Raw genomic sequence first — 25,500 nt, 5'->3', positions numbered from 1 at the left:
CAAATTATTAGAAATATTTTTTTCATGAGTCGTTAGTATTGCTTACCGGAAAGAGAAGCAATACTGAGACACAACATTCATGTGCATTACACACACCATTCATAAAAGAGTCTGCCGAAGGGTTCACTGAAGTATATAGGTTTTATTTCAGGGGCAAAAAAATCACGCAAAGCAATTTGAAGCGTGGTGAACATATAGTAACGTGTTCATTCTCTAAGCATAGGCTATTCATACCTTTAGAAATATATTTTTTTATTTGGTTACCTCTCTTTACCTATATTTATTTAATTGGCTAACTCAACATACTGTAGTAATTTGCGACTTCAATGCAAAAATGGGTAAAAGCATGCTGGTGAACAAGCAATTGGCAACTACGGCGTCGATTCTAGGAACGCTGGAGGAGAGATGCTGGTAGAATTCGTAGAAACGAATAAGCTTCGAATAATGAACACCTTTTTCAGGAAGCGTAGCAACAGAAAGTGGACCTGGAAAAACCCTAATGGTGAAACAAGAAATGAATTTGACTTCATACTTTCTGCTGATCCGAGCATAGTGCAGGATGTAGAAGTGGTAGGTGGGGTAAAATGCAGTGATCATGAGTTAGTGAAGGCAACGATTTACTTCAATTTGAAGAGAGAAAGAGCTGAATTGGTCAAGAAAAAACAGGTCAACCTAGAAGCAGTAAGGCTAAAATCAGACAAAGTCAGGTAGGTACGTGCAAACATATATGCAGCCTTACATCAGAGAGATGATGATGACAAAGAGCTAATAAATGAAACCGTAACTAGGTTGGCTTCAGAGGGTGCAATTGAAGTGGGAGGCAAGACACCAAGGCAACCAGTAGGCAAGCTCTCCCAAGTAACAAAGTACCTAATGAAGAAACGACAAAAAATGAAAGTGTCCAACTCAGGAGATAGAATTCACAGAACTGTCAAAACTGACCAACAAGGCGAAAATAAGGGATATTCGAAACTATAACTTGAGAAAGACTGAAGAAGCCGTAAAAAATGAATGCAGCCTCAAATCGGTGAGAAACTTGGCATAGGACAAACCAAGATGTATGCACTGAAAGATAAGCAGAGTAATATCATCAGCAATCTCGAAGATATAGTAAAAGCAGTGGAAGAATTCTATACTGACCAGTACAGTACCCAGATGAGTCAAGATACGTCTGTTGGAAACAGTAATGAACAGGATACAGGAACTCCTCCTATAGCTAGCGATGAGGTCAGAAGGGCCTTGCAAGACATGAACCGAGGAAGATCAGCAGGAGAATATGGAATAACAGTCGATTTAATCAAAGATGGAGGAGACATAACGCTTGAAAAACTGGCGGCTCTTTATACGAAGTGTCTATCGACTGCAAGGGTTCCAGAAGACTGGAAGAATGCAAACTTTAAACTAATCCACAAAAAGGCAGACGTTAAATATTTGAAAAATTATAGTTCCATTAGCTTACGGCCAGTGTTATATACAATATTTACCAAAATAATATCCAATGGAATAAGGGCAACAATGAACTTTAGTCAACCCAAGGAACAGGCTGACTTCAGGAAGGGATACTTTACAATGGATCACTTCCATGTCATCAATCAGGTTATCGAGAAATCCGAAGGGTCCAATAAGCCTCTCTATGTGGCTTTCATAGATTACGAAAAGGCATTTGATTCAGCAGAAATAACAGCAGTCATAGAGGCATTACATAATCAAGGAGTACAGAACGCTTACGTAAGTACATTGGAAAATATATACACAGGTTCTACAGCTACCTTAATTCTACACAAGAAAAGTAGGGAGATACCTTTAAAGAAATGGTTCAGACAGGGAGACACAATCTCTCCAGTGCTATTCACTGCGTGCTTAGAAGAAGTATTCAAGCTATTAAACTGGGAAGGCATAGGAGTAATGATCGACGGCAAATATCTCAGCGACCTTCGGTTTGCCGAAGACAATGTTCTATTCAGCAACAATGCAGATGAATTACAACAAATCATTGAGGACCTTAACAGAGAGAGTGTAAGAGTGGGGTTGAAGATTAATATGCACAAGACAAAGATAACTATAAATAACCGGGCAAAGGAACAAGAGTTCAGGATCGCTTGTCGACCTCTAGAGTCTGTGAAGGAGTACGTGTACTTAGGTCAATTAATCAGAGGAACCCTGATCATGAGAAGGAAATTCACAGAAGAATAAAAATGGGTTAGATCGCATACGGCAGATATTGCCAGCTCCTGACTGGAAGCTTACCATTATCATTGAAAAGGAAGGTGTAGAATCAGTACATTTTACCAGTGCTGACATATGGGGCAGAGACTTGGAGACTGACAAAGAAGCTTGAGAACAAGTTAAGGACCGCGCAAAGAGTGATGGAACGAAGTTTGCTAGGCATAACGTTAAAAGACAGAGAGAGCGGTTTGCATAAGAGAGCAAACAGGTATAGACGATATTCTAATTGACATCAAGAGGAAAAAATGGAGCTGAGCAGGCCATGTAATGCGCCGGTTAGACAACCGTTGGAACATTAGGGTTACAGAAGGAGCACCAAGAGAAAGAAAACGCAGTCGAGGACGACAAAAAAATAGGTGGAGCGATAAAATTAGCAAATTCGCGGGCTCTATAGTTGGAATCGGTTGACGCAGGACAAGGGTAATTGGAGATCGCAGGGAGAGGCCTTCGTCCTGCAGTGGACATAAAACAGGGTGATGATGACGATGACTTCTTTCAAATATATAATAAGCTTTGTCCTGTGTGTATATTCATATATATTGTGTATGTATATATTGTGTGGAAACTTAAAACAATGTTGAAGTGAGAAAATACGGATGAGGGAGCTGCCGCTAGATCTTCTAATGCCCGGGTCCTCCTATTTTCAGGATTTGCAGAAATAAAGCGAAATTATGAATTAAAAGCCTTGCACGTCCGCGGCAACAATTATGCAGTAAGCGATTAGCCCCAGTAAAATTTCAAGTGAAAAGGTCGAGGAACGGCAAAAACAACCTGAAATGATGTGGGTGACAAAGCTCTCGCTATGGCACTTTAGGTGTGTGTGTGTATGAGTGTGCGTGCGCGAGGGGGGGGAGGAGCGGGGTGCCTTCCGCATCGCCCGGAGTGAGCTGATGCCCCTCCCCCGGAAAACTCCGGAGGTAGTGAAAGTAGACATTCTCTGGCACACCAGTGACGATTCATAGTTTATTTCCTCAATAAGGAATAAGAACACCCAGATATCGCTCTCGTAAAAATATTTGATAAAATGAAAGCGGAAGGGGTGAAAGAAAAGGTAGAAGAGGAACGCTGAATCAGCGCGGCCATGTTGCGCTTTCCAAGTAATGCTAATTTCATAGACAAGAAAACGCTAGTCTTTGAATTAGTATTTGGAAGGTTTTCCATCATAAAATGCAGTGTCCACGGACGCCTAATAAAAAGGTCAGAAATCAACGATAGGCATTTGCTCTCAAACACTGCCATGGAGCTTTGCTATCCGTCTTCCCGATTACACTCCAATTTTATGTGGCCGAATTCATGGCCATATGCTTGGCCGTACACAAAATTCAAAAAAAAAATGGGTCGCACAATATTGCTCGCAGATTGCCTGTCAGTTCTTAAGTCGATGGAAAGCACAAATAATTCACCATTGCACCGATCGCTACACAATCCGGTTTTTGTGGATAACTGGACAGCGTGGACTAGCACTCATTGAGATTACACACAGCTTGGCAAAGGCAGCGCTTGGAGGCAGTGAGTTTCTTTATACGCAACCTTACTCTGCTAACGGTGACAAGGTTCCCATGGCGACAAGTCCTAGGTAGGAAAAATGAGCCCCCTCGTTGCTGCACCGGATTACGAACATTTAGCGTTCCCCTGGAATGTGCGGTCTTGTCCGTCTCGGCATTGCGAAGTTTCCATTACACTATTACGATGTCGAATACCTCAACTAAATATGTACATGAGTAGGTGTGGGATCGCAGCATCGAACCTTTAGGCATCATGTGAGGATATACAATCACCGTACCATTTCCTCCTCTTTCTCCGAAAATATAATTCCGAAAGGTAGACCTACTTTAAGCAACCCCTGTCGCGTATGGGCCTTCCTCTCTCGGTGATTAACCTGTTATCTTTTGGGGCAAGTACCCGTGGTCGAGCCCGAAAGGAAGTGTGTCATATTGTGCATGAGTACGTCATTGCGACTGGGAGACTCTCATGTTAAGCACATTTTCCTCATTATTAACACTTAATCGCGTTGTTTTCGTAATATAGCATCTTCGGCAAAACTGGCATGACTATTCGAGAAACGGGAACAGAAAAATAATTTATATTCACTAATAATTAAATATCGATCGTACAGATCAATAAGTTAACAGGAAGCAAGAAGTTGACGTTATGTTTCCATTGAGTACCATGGCCAATCTCCTCCTCGTGGGTACGGCCCAGAATTTTGAAGGAAGAAGAAGAAGAAGATGTTGCACTTTGACGACCTCCCAGTTGAACTCGTCCTCAAGATATTCGCTTACCTCCCGCAACTCTGGCTCGCGACAATAGCCCAGGTGTACGAGCGATGGAAGAGGTTAGCCTTCGACCCTTGCCTCTGGACAGCGGTGCGTATCAACCTGCGGGACATGGAAAGAGAGCATCCGGTGGACGAGGGCCTAAACAGAGCCACCCTGATCCGCAAGCTTAATGTCTCCGCAATTATCTACGTAGAAGACATCGCTCCTTGCTCGACGCACTTCAAATTGGTGAAAGAGCTGGTGATACCTTGCCGAGGGCCGTCACATCGCAGCATGCCAATCATTCTGCGAATCTGCGAGTCCGTTACCGCCGTGGCGTTGCGTGGAAGTGATACGCTGCTGCCAGATGACGTACGCCTTCTCCGGAGCTTAAAATGCCTGAAAGTATTCTTGACTTCGCGAGAAGTCCACATCGAGGACGGCATTCTTCGCCAGCTATACGCCAGCTGTCCTTTGCTTGAACGACTGGATATCAACGCGGATCGGGTACGCCATAGAAGCACATGGGGGTGCATCGAATCACTGCAGCATCTGGCATGCCTCTCAGTAACTCGTATATTCACAGGGGGATTGCTGTACGTGCCTAAGGCACGTCCAAACCTGAAGTTACTCCAGATCGGCAGCGTTTGGAACGAGAACGACGTGACGGTGGCACAGGTACTTCAGTCTTTCCTCAAGTTCCGGATCCTTTCAGTGGATGGGGAGTGCGGAACCTGGCGGTTCGACTCCCTGTTCAGAACGTCGAGAGAATTCGACCAACACTTTGATGTTCAACAGCTCCACGTAGAAGAACACCAAACATCTCCTGCAAAAATCCAGAAAAAAGCTTCCTCACGTCACCATCAGTGCCAGAACGCTCAGCCAGTATGTCCTCAACTTGGTGCACGACTGCAAGGACCAAAAAAGTGTCGCAGTATACGGCGTTTGCGGGCGAGACATGCAGCTTAGGATGCTCATCGCGCTGCCGAGGCTTGTTCGCGCCCAGTTGGACGTTGTCTCTCAGGCGGCGGAGACCGCAAGCCAGTTGAACACGGTGTTGGATGTTCTGGACAAGTCCACCAAGGGCCATACTTGGTTCGTGCTTCGTGCACATTGCACGTCGCAGGCCGCAGAGTACGATATGACACGTGTGGTGTGGAACCTCAGGGAGTGGAACCTCAGTGGAACACGGATGTTTCGATGAACTACATGCGCTGTTTGGAGGAGCAGTGCTCGCGGATGAAAGAGGGGAAGCTTTCTTTTTCGTGTCTTGGAGGAGAAAAGTGTTGTGCACACTGCAAACTCCGCTTCCAGTCATTAGATATACATTCAAGTATATCGTAGTCAACGTGTACGAGGACTGAACACTGGCCGACATTCAAAAAGAAAGAAAATGCTCGTTGTTTCACTGAATACCCTCAAATTAAATATTCACGCTCTTGTGACATGGTGGGATTGCTGTTCATTCTCAAAGCAAGTAACGCGATCTCACATTTCAGGAAAACTGTATTTTAACGCGGTTAGCGTTCTTTGTCTTCTTAGCGTGTTTTGAACTTATATGTCTATATATCTGTCTAGCCACTTACGCCGATCCAGTAGCCCAAGTTACGCGACTGCAACAGCATGACGACGACAGTATGTCAACGGATCCATGACAGCGACTGCCTGAAGACGGTGCCGTCCAATCTAAGCTACGGCCACAAAGTATGTGCTCGTAGCGTAGCCGTGATGCCGCTTCAGTCACTCCATCGTCGCTATTAAAGCATTATCATGTAACTCTCGTCCTGCAGTCATCGTCATGCGTTTTACACCGATACACTGGCCCGAGTAATCTGACAACTTGTGCCACTAGGTACGTGCTCGCGGCCTTGGTGCCGTTGTGGTCGTTGCGTTGTCGTCGTTCCAGGTTTGTCATGCCGTGGTCGTCACGCCATCATCCTTACACAGACGTCATACATTTGTTGTCATAACTTCGTCGTGAGGCCGTCGTGGTCATTTCAGCGTCGCCATTAAAGTTTCGCCTTCGACTCTCGTCATGCAGTCGTCGTCACGCCCTGTACACTGACCCAGTTACGCGAATTGTCTAATACCGCCGGCTACTAGGAATGTGCTCCTGGTAGGGATGTCGTTATGATTCTTGTATTGTCATCATTGCAGGATTGTAATCCGACTCTCGTCATGCCGTCATTATCGCGCCATCTACTGTTGTCTTGCATTCGTTGTCATACTGCCGCGGGGCTCTAGTGGTCATGTTATAGTCGTCATTCTAGTTTTGCCATGCTGTCATCGTCCCTCCATCGCCTTCATATAGTCATGGTCATACAGACTTCGTGACGTAGTCGTCATCGCGCATTCGAACTTATACCATTGTCCTCATGCCATTATTTGCATCCCAACAAAACTGCGTCGTAAATCATACAGTCGCCGTATAGCATTCGTTGTTATACATTCGTCGTCATGCCGCCGTCGTCACAAAGCCGTTGGCATGCCAATGTCGCCATGGCATGCCTTGGCACCATCCTTGCCTGCCATGTCCCATGGCACCATCCTTGTCACTTCAAAACGTCATCCCGTTGTCGTTATGACGTTGTAGTCATACCGGCTGTGTCGGTCCGATTACGTTCCTTGCTTGTCAATCTGTGATAATCATGGTGTCGTCATTCAATCCTGATATGTCGCTGTTGTCATGCCATCTTCGTCACTGCGTCGTCTTCATACAGTCGCTGTTATATGCATCTGTTGACGTACGGTCGTCGCCGTGCCGTCGTGGTCATGTCATTATCGTCAGTGTAGCTTGGTCATCCTTTTGTCGTCTTGCCGTCGCCGTTATACCTTTTTTTCAAGCAATTGTCCTTATAATATCAATATCATTTCGGAATCGTCATGTCATTTTCGGTTATGCTGTCGTCGGCACACCACCTTTGACGCTCCATCGTCGTCCCTACGTCCTAGCATGCTCATACGCGACCTTCGCAAGCGAGTGCCAAAAGCAAAGTGAGTCCATACAACCTAGAGTGGGCGTCACATCTAACTGAAGCTATGCAAGTGTCAGAATGACCGCAAACGATTTCAAATAAAACTGACTTGAGAAATCCGGTTCGTCGCTACATTGCCTGAATGCTAATTCAATTACCGTCGACAGTCATGGTGATATAGGTTCTACTGTGTATTTTTTAATCCAATACTCTACTCAAAATCCTACTTCATCTAAAAGTGTGGCTAAAATATCTAATGCTATGGTCAGTCTTGCAGCATAAGAGCACTTGCCAACATAGACATGCCAGCACTAGTAGCACAAATGCACTAGTAGCGTATGTGCAATTTACCCTATTTTGATGTTCGCTCAAGAAATCGCATGCTCCGCAGCCACAATTACTACATCCTATCTTTCACTTGCGAAGCAAGCTCCGAGCTCATTTCCTAGCTTGAAACACATTTCCCTTGTAAAGCGAAAACTAATGCAGCTGCATCGTAAAGCATCCCCACCGTGTTACGAGGTAATGTGAGGCGAAATACCAGAACTAAGCACATGCGGGGTGTGCCGTTTTGCAAAAGTAGAGGAGCCCCAGATATGCTTCTCGTTGTGCTGGTCTGAGCTTCAACCCCTGGGCCCTCAAAGGGGGACAATGAAAAAAACGGTTGCTGATGCTACAAACAAGCTAAAGAAAACGCAAAATGACCCTGAAGAACTCGTAGACATCTCACTGGGCTTCAGACCTATCACTTCCACTTGTTTTCAAACAACCGCAAGAGGCACCTATAACAGAACAACCTTTTCGACCTTGGCCCATTCAAGCGCTCATTTTGATTTATGTTTTTCGGTCGCTTTTCCTATACTGATTAACATTTTAGTGAAAATTTATAACTTTCAATAGAAGTTAAACTGTATCAAAGTATTCTACGAAATAGGAAGACAGTGACCTCATGCAAGATTATACGTCCTCATTTGAAACACATCAGGATTGGTGTGTCTCACGAATAGTGCGTGGCGTCACCGTTCACAACAGCTACCTCTCTGTTGTTGAGCCTCGGTGAACGAGACGAACATTAACAGCAGTCATGTATCCCATCGACGGCAGTAATAAATTCAAGTGCGTGCCCTTTCTTTGCACACAGCCAAGGCTGAAATTACTCACTCGACTAACCACTTGTGCCGGAAAAGTATCAGCAGTGGTTGCTAAAGGTTCCCGCGTGCTCTGAACCGGTTCTGTTTAGGATGTTGCAGCATCGCTCACAAGAGAGGGAATCTGAATGTTCGAACCCTCCCAAAAGAGTTGAGAACGGCGAGTAAGATACAGTTGACAAAAACGGGAATCAGGAAGCTTGGACACTATGACCGACAGAACGCAAGTGTGATTAACTCTACCGTTAGTACCGAAGCCGTAGAGTTTGAATACGTTTGAAAAAAATTATGGTGGAACCTATATGAAGATGGTTGTCGACGGTAATGCAATTATCATTCAAGTGACGTTGTGACAATTCATATTGCTGAATATCGTTTATTTCTAATTTGTAGTTGTCATGAAATACTTGAATTACTTCTGCTTTAAGCGACGCGGCCTGCATCCACTATAGGCCAATTTTTCTATGCCACTTGCTTGGCAAAGTTGCTAACGAGAATGATGGCACGACAATTACTCCATGACGACGGCGCTGTGACGGCGATGGAAGGAACAAGGATAAACGTCGATGGAACTACAAAGGCAGTATGACGTCGAGAACATGAAGACAATGAGATGACAATGGTGAAACGATGACGATACTATAAGTACAACCGGATGAAGGCAACCGGATAAAGAAGCTGGAATGACGGCGATGGCACGAGCACGACCGCATGACGACCTTACGACGACGGTGGGACAACGGATGCACGACAGCGACCGTCTGAAGGCGACACAATGACGACAATGGCATGGGAACGGCGGCATGATCGCGATTAAAGGAAGGCTGCATGATTACAATAAAATGACTCGCTTGACATTATCAAGACGACAATGTGATGACAACCGGATGACGACGACTGTGCGACGATGATGGCATGCCGAAGCCAGCATGACCATAGGTGGATGACGAAGTTAAGAGGATGACTATACAACGACCGTGACGGCACGACAACGGTATGGCACTAAATGTATGCAGACAGCTGTATGACGGCGACTCAATGATGACGATCGCATGACAATGGTATGAGGACAATATGATGAGGAAGGCGATATAACGACTACTGCACGACGATACTGGGATAACATATCTGAAGTAATTACGATGGTAAGACGATAGCGTGACGAGATCAGTATGACTGCAATTGCGAGGGTCTAAGGAAGACAGCACAACCACAGTAGCATGACGTAGTTAGAATAACTAAGACTGAACGACCACGACGACATCACGACGACGGTATAGAAACGAAAGAGTGACGACCACTCAATTGAGACCTTGGCACGACGACAGTGTGGAGACAATGGGATGACGATGCCCGCATGACGACGATGGCGTGACGATTCCATGACGACGACTTATGGCAACGATGGCGTTAGGGCGATAGCGTGAAGACGAAGGCATGAAGAAAGTCGGATGGCGAAGCTGGAGAAATGATGACGGAGCGGCCACGGCGGCATCTCGATGACGATATCACAACGAAGATATGAAGACAGTGTTACAACAGCGTCGCGCCGATGGAATGACGACAGTCGGATGACAAAGCTGAAAGGGTGAAGAAGCAACCATCCTGGCGGCATCACGACCGAAAGCGCGTTGTGGTCGAAGCTATTAGGCAAGCTTGACCACTTTGTCGGCGAAGACGACGTGACGAAGGAAGCATGACTAGAGTCAGATGACGAAGCTGGAATGACGACGATGAAATGGCCACGACAGCCTCCCGACTACGAGCAAATTCCTGTTGTCCCAAGCTGGTAGACAACTTGGGTGCGCGACAAGTTCGCGTCCTCGCCAGACCTGCAATAAAGTTTCTTCACTCACTCACTCACTCACTCCCTCAGCTGTGTCGGAGTAAGATAGATAGAAAGATAGATAGATAGATAAATAGATAGATAGACAGATAAATAGATAGATAGATAGATAGATAGATAGATAGATAGATAGATAGATAGATAGATAGATAGATAGATAGATAGATAGATAGATAGATAGATAGATAGGCTCAAAATATCCCAAGAAAGCGAAGAATGCGAGTCACATTAAAAGAAAATTCTGCGGTTTTACTCGCAAAATTGATTATATTATTGGAAGGCATGGCGTAGCAGGCAACTCTAGATGATGCATGCCCACGTGGCGTTCCTGCACTGTAGACGAGCGTTTCACCATTCCGCCCCCATTGGAATATGACCACCATGGCCGGGATCAAACCCGCGACCTCGAGCTCAGCGGCGCAACGTCATAGACACTCAGGTACTACTGCGGTTGACGTTCGAAGCTAGCCGTGCGGGCTCTAAGTCAAGGTTATGCTTCATGTACAGTCGGCACAATTCAGCTTCCTCTCTCACGTTCAACCACTTTTGTTTCAATGGCCCAGCGACTGCCCAGTGAAATCAATCACTTGCCGCAGGTGGGGAACTATCCCACAACCTTCGCATTTCCCGGTAGCTCAATTGGTAGAGCATCGCGCGCGAAATGCGAAGCTTCTGTGATCGTTCCCCACCTGTGGCAAGTTGCTTTTTCATCCACTTTCATTTCCATTAATTTATCGTTTCTTTATCTCCTTTATTAAGCGCAAATAATTTCCCCTGTGTTGTCCTTGGTGTCAGTGTTTGTTGACTTCTTGTGATATGACTAACAGAAGTGGGGCCCTCGATTAACCCCCTTTCTTCTCGCTTATTACGTAAGGAGGGTCTCGAATCCGGCAACATTGATGGCTTCAGGTACACTCCTAGGCAAAGTTATACCCTTTGGCTTGCCCCTTCTGCCACACAACAATAATCATTATCTCCCTCGATGCGTTTCCTTTCTTTAACGCTGCGAGCCCGGAACTTTCCAGTAACGAACGGCACGCGCGTTATCAGAAGGGGCACAACCAAAGGGTGTAAACTATTCTATGCTGATAACGCGCGTGCCCTTCGTTACTGGAAAGTACCGGGCCCGCAGCGTTAAAGAAAGGAAACGCATCAAGGCAGATAACGATTATTGTTATGTGGCAGAAGGGGCAAGCCAAACGGTGTAACTTTGCCTAAGAGTGTAGCATGTGTGGGTTTATTGACCGGTTTCCTTCACCCAAAAAGATCACGTTCTTGTGACGCCTGCGGAAGAAAGGATGTTCCACACCCGCCGTCAAGGTGTGTGAGTGGTGGCGCTGGCTAACACTCCCAGGGTTCTACAAGGAAACATAAATACCCAAGAAAGTAAATGGGGACACGGCGCCGCGGTAGCTCAATTGGTAGAGCATCACACGCGAAATGCGAAGCTTGTGTGATCGTTCCCCACCTGGGGCAAGTTGCTTTTTCATCCACTTTCATTTCAATTGATTTATCCTTTATTTATCTCCTTTATTAAGTGCAAATAATATTAAATAATTAAGCGCCACCAAGATTTTGTTCTTAGTTTGCTTAGTGTCCTAACTTACTTTTTTTAATACGCACAAAGATTTCCCAGAATTAAACTTTCTCAGCACTATTGGCAACCTTGCTTTTGTGTGCCTCTGCTGTTTGCGTTCGACATACTTTTGTGCCACTAAAGCTTCAATCGTCTTTTACCAACTTCTATTGCTGAATTCAAATCACGCGCCACTGAGCGGGGAGTCGGAATATTGCATACACCAACACCGCCCTTTATTGAAGTCAGTGAGTAAAAGTACTTGCGCGCGACAGCTGGCAATACGGTTTCTGTTTCAAAACGCAAAAGCGTGGCCAGAAATCGAGCAAAGACTGATTCAGAGCAGAGAGCGCGAGAAAGAAAGGGAAAGCAGGCGGCGAATCATAAATACGGTCTTTGAGGGTCGTTGCGATGGGTCTCGTTCTCTGCTACTTGCAGTTTGTACGAGTTTCACAAGACAGCTAAACCAGCGCAGCAGTACGCGATAACGAAACTGCTGAAACGCGAAAGAGCGCGGTTGACGCAGAGTCGAGTGCAAACGAAACCATTTGACCGCACGCGTCGTCGTCAAGCGTAACTGTAAAACGTTCTTTTATTGCAATAACAATTAAATCGACACGCTGGGCGAATGTTCGCAGCCGGTGTCGCCGTGACGTTCCGCATAAAGTCTAAGTGCCATAACACCCCGGTCGCCCCCCGTGTGCTGTAGGTGCGAGCGAATGCTTGGGTGGATGAGCCGAGAATGGTGTCTTGATGCTACGGTGCCTCCTCGCGCTCGCAAAGCAGGAAGGTAGGAGAGGAGAGGGAATACGCGCCGTAGTGAGGTTCAGTTAGCGAGGTTAAAGTCAAGAGACTGCAAGTAAATAATTGCGCGTAATTTTTTTACGTGCAAATCTGATTCGGGCATATACCCAGTGGCACGGGTAGTCTGCTTGCAAAGATCGCAGCCGGCACATAACTTAAAGGCTTAATCTAATAGGCAACTTGGGTCACTATGTATGTCCCATTGTTTATTGTGCGACATCACTCATGCATCAAAAGTGGCCAAAGTAGCAAACGAAAACTCTTTAATACGCCTTTCAAATCGCGAGTATCTCGCGCTGACCTGCAAAAGCATCCAAATGCGCCAGGCCACCCAGCAATTCGCTCAGGGCAATGGAGATGTCTCCGAGGTCCAACTCGTTCGCTTCGAAGCTGTACTTCTCGAGTGTCTCCAGCGTCGCGTGCCTTCCGGCGAGTAGTGCGAAGACCGCCGCGAAACCTTGCAGCGTCCCCTACGTGCATGTCGCACAGGGGCTCACGACGAGCTCCTCAATGACTGCGACGCAGGACACGAGGTCGGCCAGCACGTAGCAGGAGTCTGCCCTCGGGAACAGCTCCTGGACGTGGATCTGGCGCTGCCGCGTAGCACGCGCATCAGCGCATCAACGCGTGAGCCTCGCGCACATCGCTCTAGTTCTCGTGGCAGACGAGCGTGCGCATGGCATAGCACCTGTCTGGCAGACCGCGCAGAATGCTCACGCCCACGATCTCCAGCGCGTCGAGCGTGGTCACTGTGCAGCGGAGCGCGTCCATCAGGTCCCTCATCCGGTAGTCCAGCAGGTGGTGGCAGAGCCTGGCGTGCCTCAGGTGTTCGCTAAGCTCGAGGCCGTCCCGTGACAGGAACTGCTTTGGCGATATGCGTGGCTCGCACAACTCCACGAACTCGATGGAGTGGTGCTCCATCAGCGACCAGTTAACCAGAATGAACGAGCGCCTACGCTGCTTGCCGAAGGCCAATGGAACCACGCGTCCGCGCAGCCAAGCCAGGGCCAGCTGTCCTTCGCGTAACTCGATGATGATGACCCACAGGAAGTTGTTCCATAGGGTCCGCTGCGCAAGGTTGAAGCACGCATCAACTGCGCTGGTCGTGCAGGACTTGTCGAGGTCCACCCGGTGATGGCCCAAGATGCTACGCACGGAGCGAAGGTTGGAGAAGAGCTGGTTGACCGACCGGCACACGCTGGGACAGCTGCCGACCAGGCACTGAGCGGACACTCGTAAGCGGCCGCTCCGTGGTCCCATCTTGCAGACCTGTGGACAAACACCTGTCGTGCTGTTACTACACTCTGCTGTTCACATAGCACATCGCTAAGGCATGGTTTGTGTCTCTTTGAAGAGTAAGTACGCCAAGTAACATTACGAAATTAGCCTAATATTCACCTCATATTTACAGAAAGTTGGCGTGTGTACAGTTTTTTCTTTACACTAGCTTGCTTATACTGAAACTGACGGCAGCCGGCGGGGTGCTCGTGACATCACGATGTGCTGCTTCTCTACTTAGATGCTGTATTTTACCGCAGTGAGGCGTTAGTTTAGCAACTATCACTGGCGTTACCAATATGAAGAGCGAGAACCACGCGGATGCGAGTGAAATCCTGCAATGTGCCGCAGAAAACCAAAGCGATGTCTACGTAGTCCTTCTCGGGGACAGTTTCGAGTGCCAGAGAATGTCTCGTAGCCTGCGCTCCACTGCCGCAGAATTGTGACAACCGACGTGCGAGTATCAAAAACTATCATTATCTTCAAGCACAATGTCAACGTCTTTCCCAAAGAAAAATCTTAGCTGTATTTTTCTGTATAAAAGAACATTTTCAACACCGAACGAATACCGGTAAGTAAAGCTTCAGGTTTGGGTATTAGCTGTGAATATGCCTGCTCTATTCAGGAAGCGTCAAATTGTCGGTTAGGCCTTTCACTACGTCAATACATAGCGCTGCGTTGTATATACACGTACGCTATTGGTGTATGTGAAGTGTAAAAGGCAAAAGATCACACGATACGGTATATTTCTGTGTTTTTCCGTGTCCTGCTGGAAAGTGATACGTTCTTGGCGTCAGCCATGTCTATATTCTTAAGTATTAACAGCGTAAAGTCAAACGCGAACAATTTGAAAGGTACTAGTCCACGTTATTGCTTTTCCAGCTTCACATTCATGTTTAACTTTAGCCTAATTCACCGCAGTGTGAATTTGGGTCGACAACATGCTTAAGCACCGTCTACGGAACGAGTGCAGATAATACTCAGCTATATATTGTTACATGGAACGGGTGTTGCGATTATTTTCTCTTGTTCGCACTAGCATTTATTCCAAAATATCTTCCGCGTGTACGACAGTAGCAACGCGGCTATCATTATAGTACGCTATACCTGGAGGGAAAAATCGAATCCACGACCTCTGTACTGGGAAGCAGGGCGCGATATAGCAGCTAAGCCACCACGGCGTGTGAGAAAGGTTTTCGTTGCCCCCTCGACCGACGAAGCAGCGAGCGAAGTAAGAGTCTTACGCTTCCGTTGGAGCTTTGCCGTGGCGTCAGGTCCTTTGGCATCATCCACCCCGTAGTTGGGCCGCTTCTAGGTTTGGACGCAGTGTTGGGCGAAATCCGTGGAGCCAAGCTGCTGGATCTTGGGTCGCGTGGTTCGCACGATCATCTGCGCGATTCTGTGGGCACGCCTTGCCCGTGGCACGCTGTCTCGGGATTCCTTCGCGAGGCGCGAGGTTCACTGCGCGGCGGAACGAAAAACGATGAAGAATAGAATTTCCGCGAAGTCAAGGCGCGCGCTCAAATACGCGCGATTTTAAAATTTGCTTTGCGACAACGGTGAGTGGGCAAGTCGTTATCGGTGCACAATTAGCAACAGCGAAATGAACAGGGACGGAGAAAAACGCAAGATAGAGACACAAGAACGACGATTCTTTCTTCCGTGCTTGTTTATGTTCTATTCCTGATTTCACAGGATGTGAACAGCACTTGTTCTTTTTTTTTTCGCAGGACACAACGTGGGGGGGGGGGGGGTGCCTTTGGAAGGAAGACTGAGTTGGTAACGAGATTGTCCAGCTTGTTTACGATAGTGATCATACAAAGGTCTAACTTCCAAACAAGCGCGAATTCATAGTCGTAACATGTATTTGTATAAATCCATGTCTTGGGCCCTTTTAGGGTAGCCTCAGTACATGTGCGGCAACGTAAACGAGTACCAAATGATGACGGCGAAAGAGTGTGGTCCGCATTTAAACAGCACAATCTGAGGCATGGTTTTCACTTTTCGGGAACTACGCAGATGCTGTCTTGCTGGCTTCATTTAAATACCCAATGGCACGAGTGCGGAATATTGATTTTTTTATCGCCTAAAGATGAATGCAGAATATGTTTTGGATGTTCTGTCAATTTTCGTTGGATTCTTTACAGTTCAGAGTGGAAAAAACAGCGCGAGAATCAAAAAGGGACCATATTGGTTCAAGTGCACGAGGAATTTTCCACGATTGCGAATTTCCCCATCAGAAAAGGCGAAATGATAGGTGGTGTCCTATACATCACACATTCCGTCGCCTATTCTACCTGGTGGCTACCACCGTCAGCTGCCAACGTCAGGTGTTTTGGTCTCTGCCCTTGGCGACCGGTGCCTTTTACAATGTAGTAAACTGAACGCGGGTTTCCTACGCAGGTTAACTTCTGCGTAGAGTGTACAGCTTGGCTGAAATCAAGAGGAAACTTCGCAGTACGCCAGTTGCAGTGTCTCTAGGATCACGGGCCGCTGCGCTGTAGCGACAGCTGAAAGCCGCGATGTCGATGGACAAGGCCAACTGCTGCGTACCCGGATATGTTTTGCAGTGTTCTAATGTTGGACAGCACCTAACAAACACCGAATGCTTTCACGTCGTTTTCTTACCTCCTTGCGGATGCCAGTTCGACAATTATGGTATTGCCAGAATCCTATAAGCAATAACAGCGCAGAGAAAGATAGCAGACACATGACATCTTCATAGCGAAATTTTAAGCAGCGTAAAGCAGCCCGCACGAGTTCCATAAACAATAGGATGTTACGGCAACTGTGCCGCATGCATTATTCCATGAGGCGTACATGCCTTAAGAACACTGTATGCGGAGGACTGGGATAACGTGTTTTGTTGCGGGGAGAAGAGAGGTTTAATATATGTTTAGGGGGTATTTACAAAGTATTCACTGGCACACAATGTGGAAGCCAGTCCGCGCTACATCATCGAGCGTCGTGGACTTCTGTCCTATGCTTAATCTCTGGCTGTGCTTGGTCACATGGAACCCGGCGGTGAATGCGCCGTCCCAGTGCTCGCTCGATCGCCCGAGTGGCATCGCTTGAGGCGGGAGACGTGGAAGACATCGGCTGAGGGTCGAGACGTGATGGAATCGAGAGGCGTGATTTCACATGCGACATCGGGCACTTGGCGCAAGACATGGTACGGGCCAGGACCATGCCACGTGACCACGTCGTGGCTGTAATCCGGAAGCGGAAAAAAAATACAACACTTTGTTAATGCAACAAGCACAATGCAATACTAAAAAAAATGTGGGAGGTTGTAAGATCCCTAGTACGTTTTGCTTGGAGCAAGTGGACAAGCATACGGTAACCTCGACTATATTATGGCATGCCTTGCTACAAAGCTGCTTGTTACGATGACATTACCGTAGAAGCTTTGAAAGAAGACATTGATGTTCTTGCGCCAGTGCTTACAAAAATAATAACTCCATGAGCCCAGGCACATAGCCTGACATTTTAAAGATCGGAAGAGTTTCTCCTCTGCGTAAAGGTGGTGACATCAATGACCCTGGAAGCTGTCGACCTATCTCTGTGGTCAGCAATATAAATACTGTATTTGAGAAGGTCATTGCGGCTCAATTAAAACACTACCTAAACGCAAACAAGCTTCTAACAGATTCCCAACATGGATTCCGAGCCAATCGATCAACATCATCAGCAGTGCTAGAACTAACTCATAAACACAACGCTGCGCAAAAACGAATTTGCGGTAGGAACATTTTTAGATTTAAATAAACCCTTCGACACAGTGATTAGCTCCGTACCTCTAAAAAAAATACAGGTCTACGGTTTTAACGAAACTACTATGAACCTCTTTTGTAGCTACTTAAGCGGAGGTAAGCAATATGCAAGTCGTGGCCCCTTTTCCTTTCAATATAACGCTATTGTTACAGGTGTCCCACAGGGATCAATTTTGGGCCCCATACTGTTCTCGTTACATGCTAATGACCTTCCATCAGCACTAATATCATCAAAAGCGGTTATTTACGATGACAATACCACACTAATATTTTCCGGTAAATCCCTTAATCAATTGCAGAGCAGTATAAATTGCGAGTTATCAAACATATCAACATGGTTTACGTAGGTGGAATAACTTAACACTAAACGGAGATAAAACTAAATACTTGGTATTCCACTCCCGATATTCTAAACGTGACACAACAGGCGCGAAAATTTATCTTGAAGCTGGTACTATAGAAAAGTTAGACGCCGTAAAATACTTAGGAGTGTTATTACATTGCAACCTAAAGTGGAGACCACATATATCCACTATATGCTCGAAATTAGCTCCTGCTTGCTATGTACTAATTAAAGGTAGAGCGGAATTTATTCTTCACATACTTAAGATTATCTACTTTTCTCTCTTCCATTGCCACATCGTATACTGCGGTTAACCTACGTAGATCCGCTTATTCGGTTACAAAAAAGGGCCTTGCGTTTATAACCTACAGAAACCATCATGACAACACCATGCTAGTCAGCCATCTGGGCATACTATCATTTCTCCTGGCATCCGAAATGAAAGTTGCGATTTTGATTAACAACATTCTACACGGAAATCATTCGTTGTTGCCAGACTTGTTCATCATATCTAACCGTATTACAAGGAATCCAACAAATATAAATTTTAACTTACCAGTCTCTCGTAACATGTGCGGTCAACGTACGTGTTACTGCATCTACTACACATTCTTTTGCTGGTTGCACGTGTGTGTGTTTTCGCTAAACTATTTAAATTTTATCAGTAGGAAGTAGACATGTACTAAATTTTATAGCTGCTAATATGTGTATATTGAGTACGGGCCCACACTAGCCTTTGGCTACGGGTCCAAAATTTTTTTTACAATGCACGTAAGAACGAAAAATAAATAAAAATGAAATGAATGAAGGCGAAATCAACTTTTCGCAAAGGCCAACTCGACGGTGTCCAAAGAAGAACCATTTCACCATGGTTGAAGTGGGCATATCGTGGTCCCGGGCATTATAGAAGCGTCGTTGCTTTTCCTATGAAGCGGAGAGGCGCAGGCAGGCAATCTGACGAGCTTCTACAGCTCTGAAGATGGCATCACGGGCGCATTCTGGCGACGCGTCAAGAGCGGTGGGAAGGAGCGTGTCAGCTGGCAGCATGGAGTCTCTTCCGTACAAGAGATAAAACGCAGAAGAAACCCGCACAGCCATGTCGGTAGGAATTGCAGGCAAATGTCATGATGGGCAGAGCGACGTCCTAGTCATGATGCTGCTAGTAACAGCGCAAAATGTAGACAAGGGACGAGACAAGAAGACACCACAAGCGCTGTCTCGTCCCTTGTCTACATTTTGCGCTGTTACTAGCAGGATGGAAAACCAACAAGCCCAAGCTGCTATTCTAGCTAGTCATGATGGTCGGCAGAAACATAAATAGCAAGCACATCTCTGATAGTTCTATTAAGACGCTCTGCGATGCCGTTGCTTTGAGGGTGGTACGCCGTTTTCAAGTTGTGCTTTGTAGCGCACGAGTGCAAGAGGTCCTGAACAACCTGTTAGTTCAGCAGCGGTGTGCTCCTTGGACGGAACTAAACCGGTTTCTTGCGTATTTTGCAGGTGAGAATACTGCTCTTTGCTTATTGCCTGCCCCTAAAACACCGCTTCCGAACGCCGCTTCTGAGTGGCTTGTTGTGGTGCCTGTGGGCTGTGTATTGTGAACTGTGTCTAAGAAATCAAGGAAATCGTGAAGCAGTTTGAGGAATTCGGAAAGGAACTTCGCCTTGAAATTTGCTCCCTCAAGGAGAGTGTAAAGTACTCTTCGGACACCAGCAATAGCATGTCTATAGTTGAGAGAGATATTGAGGAGCTGAAGCTGGATATGAAGAAGCTTGTGGAAAAACACACATACGCACAGCTTGTGCACGAAAACTAGATACTGCAACTTAAGATAGACGAACTTCAGCAGTACCAGATATTGAACAACATTGAGGTGGAGGATCTGCATGACGGCTGTAATGCAACCGCAGCTATCGAGGCTATGGGCTCGAAATTCGGCGAAACCGTTGATGACCTGGATATTGATGTTTGCGACATGGTTGAAACATGAAATGGTAGAACAAAGAACCTTACTGGCTTTCTTTACGCGCCGTTCCAAACGCAACACTATTATAGCTAAACCAAGGAAGGCTCGGCTTACCACTCACCCCCGTATTCTTAAACACGCCTTCACTTGAAGCTTCTCCTCGACTCAGCCAAGTCGAGGCGACGGGGCTTCCTTCACTCAAGGCGCCGTTGCGTTTCATGAACGCTACTTCACCTTTCCTCCGCCAAGGAACGCCTTGAAAATGCGCCCTCGACTTAAGTGAAGTGTATCGACCGAGAAAAGCGTCTGATATCGAGACTATTCTTCAATGTGCTTATTAAAGGTCCCATTATTTAAGACAAATATGTGTTTCAGTTCATTCGTCCTCCTAATCAAACAATTTACACGGCGCAATGCACAACTTTATCTCGGCAACGCTGCCACTGTGAGCGCTCGACTGATAGAGCAAGCGGGAGCTGTGTTTGAGGTCTGGCAACAATCGCATCCCAACAGCTGAGAGCATGGCTCATGGCTGAGAACCAAGATAATTTGCGCCGGCATTTGTCCGCTGCTGTTTGTTTCCTAGTGTTTCATTGGTGACTGACGTTGCGGTTGTTAAACGCGGTTATGATGGGCAATTCTGTCCCTCTGCGTACGGTGACCGAGCCTGAATGACTTCTGAGGCCACAGATGGAACGGCCGATGGGCAGCTTTGTTTACCTTCAAGACCGAGTGGTGCTGCGAGTTTGCTGAACGCAACAACAGGACAGAAAATATGGGTGAGTGAGCCATTTTTTCATGGAAGCACAGTATGTTAATGAGGTTTTCTTGAGGTTGCCGCGGCGCTGTCGATAAGCCGTTTCCGATGTGCACAAGCATGATTGACTCCAGTTGCTTATGTTGCAGGCATTAATTAGTACCTGGAACATATTCGAGGCAGCATAAGCTTGTGCAAAACACATATATATATTTTTTTTTGCTAATGGGAACTTGTGGCAGATTCGGCACGACAATCTGTTGTTGGTTTCGCTTTTTTAAACGAAAATGTGGAAGGTACGGATCGGCGCCTGCATCCAACGATCATTCCAGTATCGCGTATGAAATCTTTCGGTAGAGGAGAAGCAGTTACAGTATACATGTGGCAGAATGCGTATATGGTTGAGTGCGTAGCTCCAGCAGGTTGGGAGAAAAAAGCGTCTTTTGAGTCCTGTACTTTGTTTTAGAAGACGTGGTGGTCAGTCGGCTTGCTCATCTTGTAGCACATATGGTCAACGAGCCAGCACTGGTGCCTGCATTTCCTGTGCTTTCTCACTTCACATATGCGCTACGCAATGTTTTAATCTTCCGAAAATTCACTTGTCAATACTTCACCGCCATTTGTTTTTTCGTCTTAGCTTTTTCAGTGTGCTATGTGGTAGCAGCTGATGTGCGTTCCGTAAACTGTGCTTTCAAGTTCACGCAATTTCGACATATTTTTAGTTGGGCTACGTCTTTTCTTTTCCGTTGCATAGGTATATTGAATTTACTTAGCGCGCGAGCGCCCTGTCTACATAAAAGTTTTGGCATTCTGGTGCAGGATGTGGGCTTTGGAAGGACCAGCTGATGAAAAAATCAACGCCTGTGCTGCACAGTAAGGCTTCTGGCAGACCTGAAAGCAACGATAGATATGGTGCCTGCCTGTACAAATCGCAGCAGCTCGCTTCCCTGAAAGCTAGGCGCTGAAGAAGTACTTGACAAACCTACCCGCTAATTAGTCTGTGCTTATTTTCATAAACTTTGTAAAAATATTCATGTTACGTGTCCCCACATTCACAAAATGGCGAAATGGACACCGTGTTATTTAGAACCACAAACATGAAAAAGCCAGGTCAATGAAATCAAATTAATTTTTTATTCCCCTTCAGCTGTCATATAATTTTTGTTTTAAATCGCATGAATATGATGGGCGAGGTCATCAGTTGCCCGTGGTGCTTTGCAGCTGCGACAGGATCTTTTTGCTGCGCACAATTGTGAAGTAACACTTTCGTAGTATTTGTAGCCAGCACTTCAGTATTTTGTGGCATGCTGAAGCTACTTTAGCATGAGCAAGTGTAGATTAAAAATATGCCATAGTTTTGTGGTTGATCTCAGCTTTTCTGAAATAACGGTAGTAATGCGCTCTATACTGTATTTTTCAGCATTGTCATTGTGACAGTCTGCATCACCATTTGGCCTATTTTGGGATCCCACAAGACACGCTGCTACCCTGGGTATTGTACCTCGGTCAATTGCTGAAGTTCTGCAAGCCCCATTGAAGCCAACTGCCATCCGCATCCAATGGAAGAAACTCATTGTTCGGGCCGTCATAATTTATCTTAAGCTGAAGCTAGAAGCAGGGTAGAAGCAGCATATATTCTACAAGAATTTACCACTGCATGCCGTCGGGTGGCTACACCCGACAGACTACTGTCTTGAACAGAGATGGTGTTTTAGTCTAGAATATATTTGTCAGCAGTACTACTCCTTCTGTTTATATCCTTGGAAACAAACAAACGAAGACACCAAAGACAACAGAAGAGAAATTACTTCTACTTTCTAATTGAATTAAAGAAATGACAAATTAATGGCAATGAAAGTGGTTGAGAAAACTTGCCATAGGCGTGCGATGCTCTAACCAATGGAGCTACCGCGGCACCGTTTTCCCATCCACTTTCTTGTGTATTTACATTTTACTACTAGAACTAACTACTACTACTACTACTAGAACTGCACCATTTCCCATCTGCGGCAAGTTGTTTTTTCATCCACTTTCATTGCCATTAATTTATCATTTCTTTAATTCAATTAGTAAGTACAAGTAATTTCCCTTATGTTGTCTTCGGTGACTTTGCTTGTTGGCTTCTCATGATATGATTATTAAAAATCGCGCCCCTCGGTCAACCCCCTTTCTTCTCCTTCATTACTGCTTCTGTTTGTAGGATCAGAGTTCACGCTGTATTGCATACTATCAAAGTACAAAAAGGCGAGAATAATGTTAATTTATTGTTTTAGAAAAAAAATTGGCACTTGAATTGACCATAAATTATTAAGGGGTACATACTGACTTAATAAATATGACTGAAGAAAGGCCATCTGGATGAAAAATACAATGCCTTCAGCTACAACGCGTCTGTGAAGGCAAATACATGCGGTCAAACTGCTTTTAGTGGTGACGTTTGAGCTGGGGGGTAGGATATCAGAAAAATGATAGATGTCTTAAGCAGAATATTTCGACGGCTATTATAGTGCAGCAGGACATTAACTGGACCTCTCCTCCACTTGCACACCAATGTAAGCGCAGCACACACAGCACAGTTGGAAAGGCAGTTGCTCTTCGTGCGTGTGTTGGCAACCTGGTTCCTGCAAAGAGAAGGGGTTGGTAATAAACATACAACGATGTTAAAGAAGGTCCATGAAACTAGCTTAAGTACTGTATTCGTTTTCTTTAGTTTACATTTCGTAATAATACATTACTTTAAGAAGTTTGTGTTCTAGAGCGCGATTTTTTTGTACATTAATTAGCTCATACTGTTTTTATTTATTTTTATTTGCAAAGAAACATTTTTCAGCGGGTCTACCGCTTGCTCAGCAAGACCGACAACAGCGATCTAACACTTACATAATGAACCCTGTAGAAAGCTGGGATGTTCGCAATAAAGGTGTGCGAGATATATCTGCTACCACTTGCTTGCACTGTCTGTATAAGGTGCTGTCACTACACTGCTACACCTTTATTTATCGCAATAAAAAATAATGTGATGCACAAAGCTCTACTCTGTTGTATTGTTATTCTGTCTCTTTTATTCGAACAAAATATTACATTAACCTGTGTATACGTGCAGGTACAATTCTGAATGCCATTTCATGGTTGGTGACTTCCTCGTTGAGCTTGGATCTTCATAGGGATGACAAGCTAATTAAACTGAATGGTTTGAAGCAAGGATTACGTAATTATTGCTTACGACTTTAAATTGCACCAACTGCACACGGTCCGCGCGAAATTACAGTCCATTTCTTATTTTCCTTAGCGCAACTAGCCGCATCAAATTAAAGAAAATTGCAAAAATTAAAGTGAACGCACCTGCTCGTTTACAAAGATGCTCGCTTTGCTGCGGCGAGTTTCGCCGTCCTTGGATTAGCGTAGGCAGTGACGATCTTCCTGAGTACAAACAGCGCCGACGGGGCGACGGCCGGCGCTCGCGCAAGCGACACACGCACACAGGCAGTGCACCCACTGGTGACAGGAATCTTCGTAGCTGTTTTCTTTTTGCAAGTTCGAAGTCCGCCGCAGTTATGTATCGCGCCGTGCTTGAACTGATGCGGAACTGACACGTGAATGCACTGACGCCGATAGTAGGTTCGGAGCACTGGCACGAAGAATACCCGTGTGCAGGTCATCAACTGGCTCATGCACGGAGTAAGACGACAATCACTGCACCAGCTCGCAGTCTTCGTGACAGGACGGCCGATCTGTCTCGGCGCTGCAGTGGAATAATTCCGGTGCCGAAGCGCTCCAGAGGACTGCAACGGTCCCTAAAACGAAGCCCTTGAAAATGCGCAGCACAGTTAAACCAAGATAAGCTACGGAGGCAACTGGCGTCCATCGGAAAATGCTGACGAGGCGAGCGACAGATCGCAAGGCAGCCATGTTCACGCACTAACTTCACTCGAGGAGCGATTCAAGGTAGCTGCGAGGCTACCTTGAGATTCTCGAGTAAAGCGCTCTAGCTTTCCTTCACTCAAGGCGCGTTTCAAGTGGAGGGCGATTTGTGAAATGAAAAACCGCCCTCAAGGAGCATTTCGAGTGGAGGGTCAAGTCGAGGGGCGTTTGTGAATACGGGGGTCAGTCTCTCGAGTATGAAGGGCACTCAAAGCCTGTGTTTCTAAATGAACACGTTACGCGCAAAAACAAGCAGTTGCTGAGCGCCACGATTTCTTGTCAAAAACGTTATTGGCTGGAAGTATGTCTGGAGCAGGAAGGGAAAAGTGCTTGCGCGCCGAGGGGATTCAACGCCTGTTCTGCGCATTGCATCGATGACAGATATAGATTGCATGACTGCATCAAGCCAGATGGAAGAACCTGCGACTGAGCAGGCAGATACGTTAGCGGCTTATTGTGGCCGAAGTATTTTGCCCATTTTCGTTGAAAAATATGTGCTCTGGGGTCCGCTGGCTACATAAAGCCTGAGCAAATAAAAGGACACATCTGGGGTGCGATCGGAGATGGTTGTTCAGCGCGTTCGTTCGGTTACCGGCGCGCGCGATTGGCCTACTCCGCGCCGCCGTCGC

General features: G+C 46.1%; 1 long non-coding RNA gene across 1 annotated transcript; it reads left to right on the top strand.

Moving 5' to 3' along the window:
- Window positions 1–20,315: 20,315 nt before the first annotated feature.
- LOC142568580 (uncharacterized) lies at window positions 20,316–23,969 on the top strand. Its single transcript, XR_012825468.1, has 3 exons — window positions 20,316–20,972; window positions 21,770–21,823; window positions 22,371–23,969. It is a non-coding gene; the product is annotated as an uncharacterized LOC142568580 (long non-coding RNA).
- The last annotated feature ends 1,531 nt before the right edge of the window (window positions 23,970–25,500 follow it).

The sequence above is a fragment of the Dermacentor variabilis genome, unplaced genomic scaffold (genome assembly GCF_050947875.1).
Source record: "Dermacentor variabilis isolate Ectoservices unplaced genomic scaffold, ASM5094787v1 scaffold_22, whole genome shotgun sequence".
Taxonomy (NCBI): Eukaryota; Metazoa; Arthropoda; class Arachnida; order Ixodida; family Ixodidae; genus Dermacentor; species Dermacentor variabilis.
Note: the sequence above shows the minus strand (reverse complement) of the source record. Positions and strands in the feature narration are given on the sequence as shown.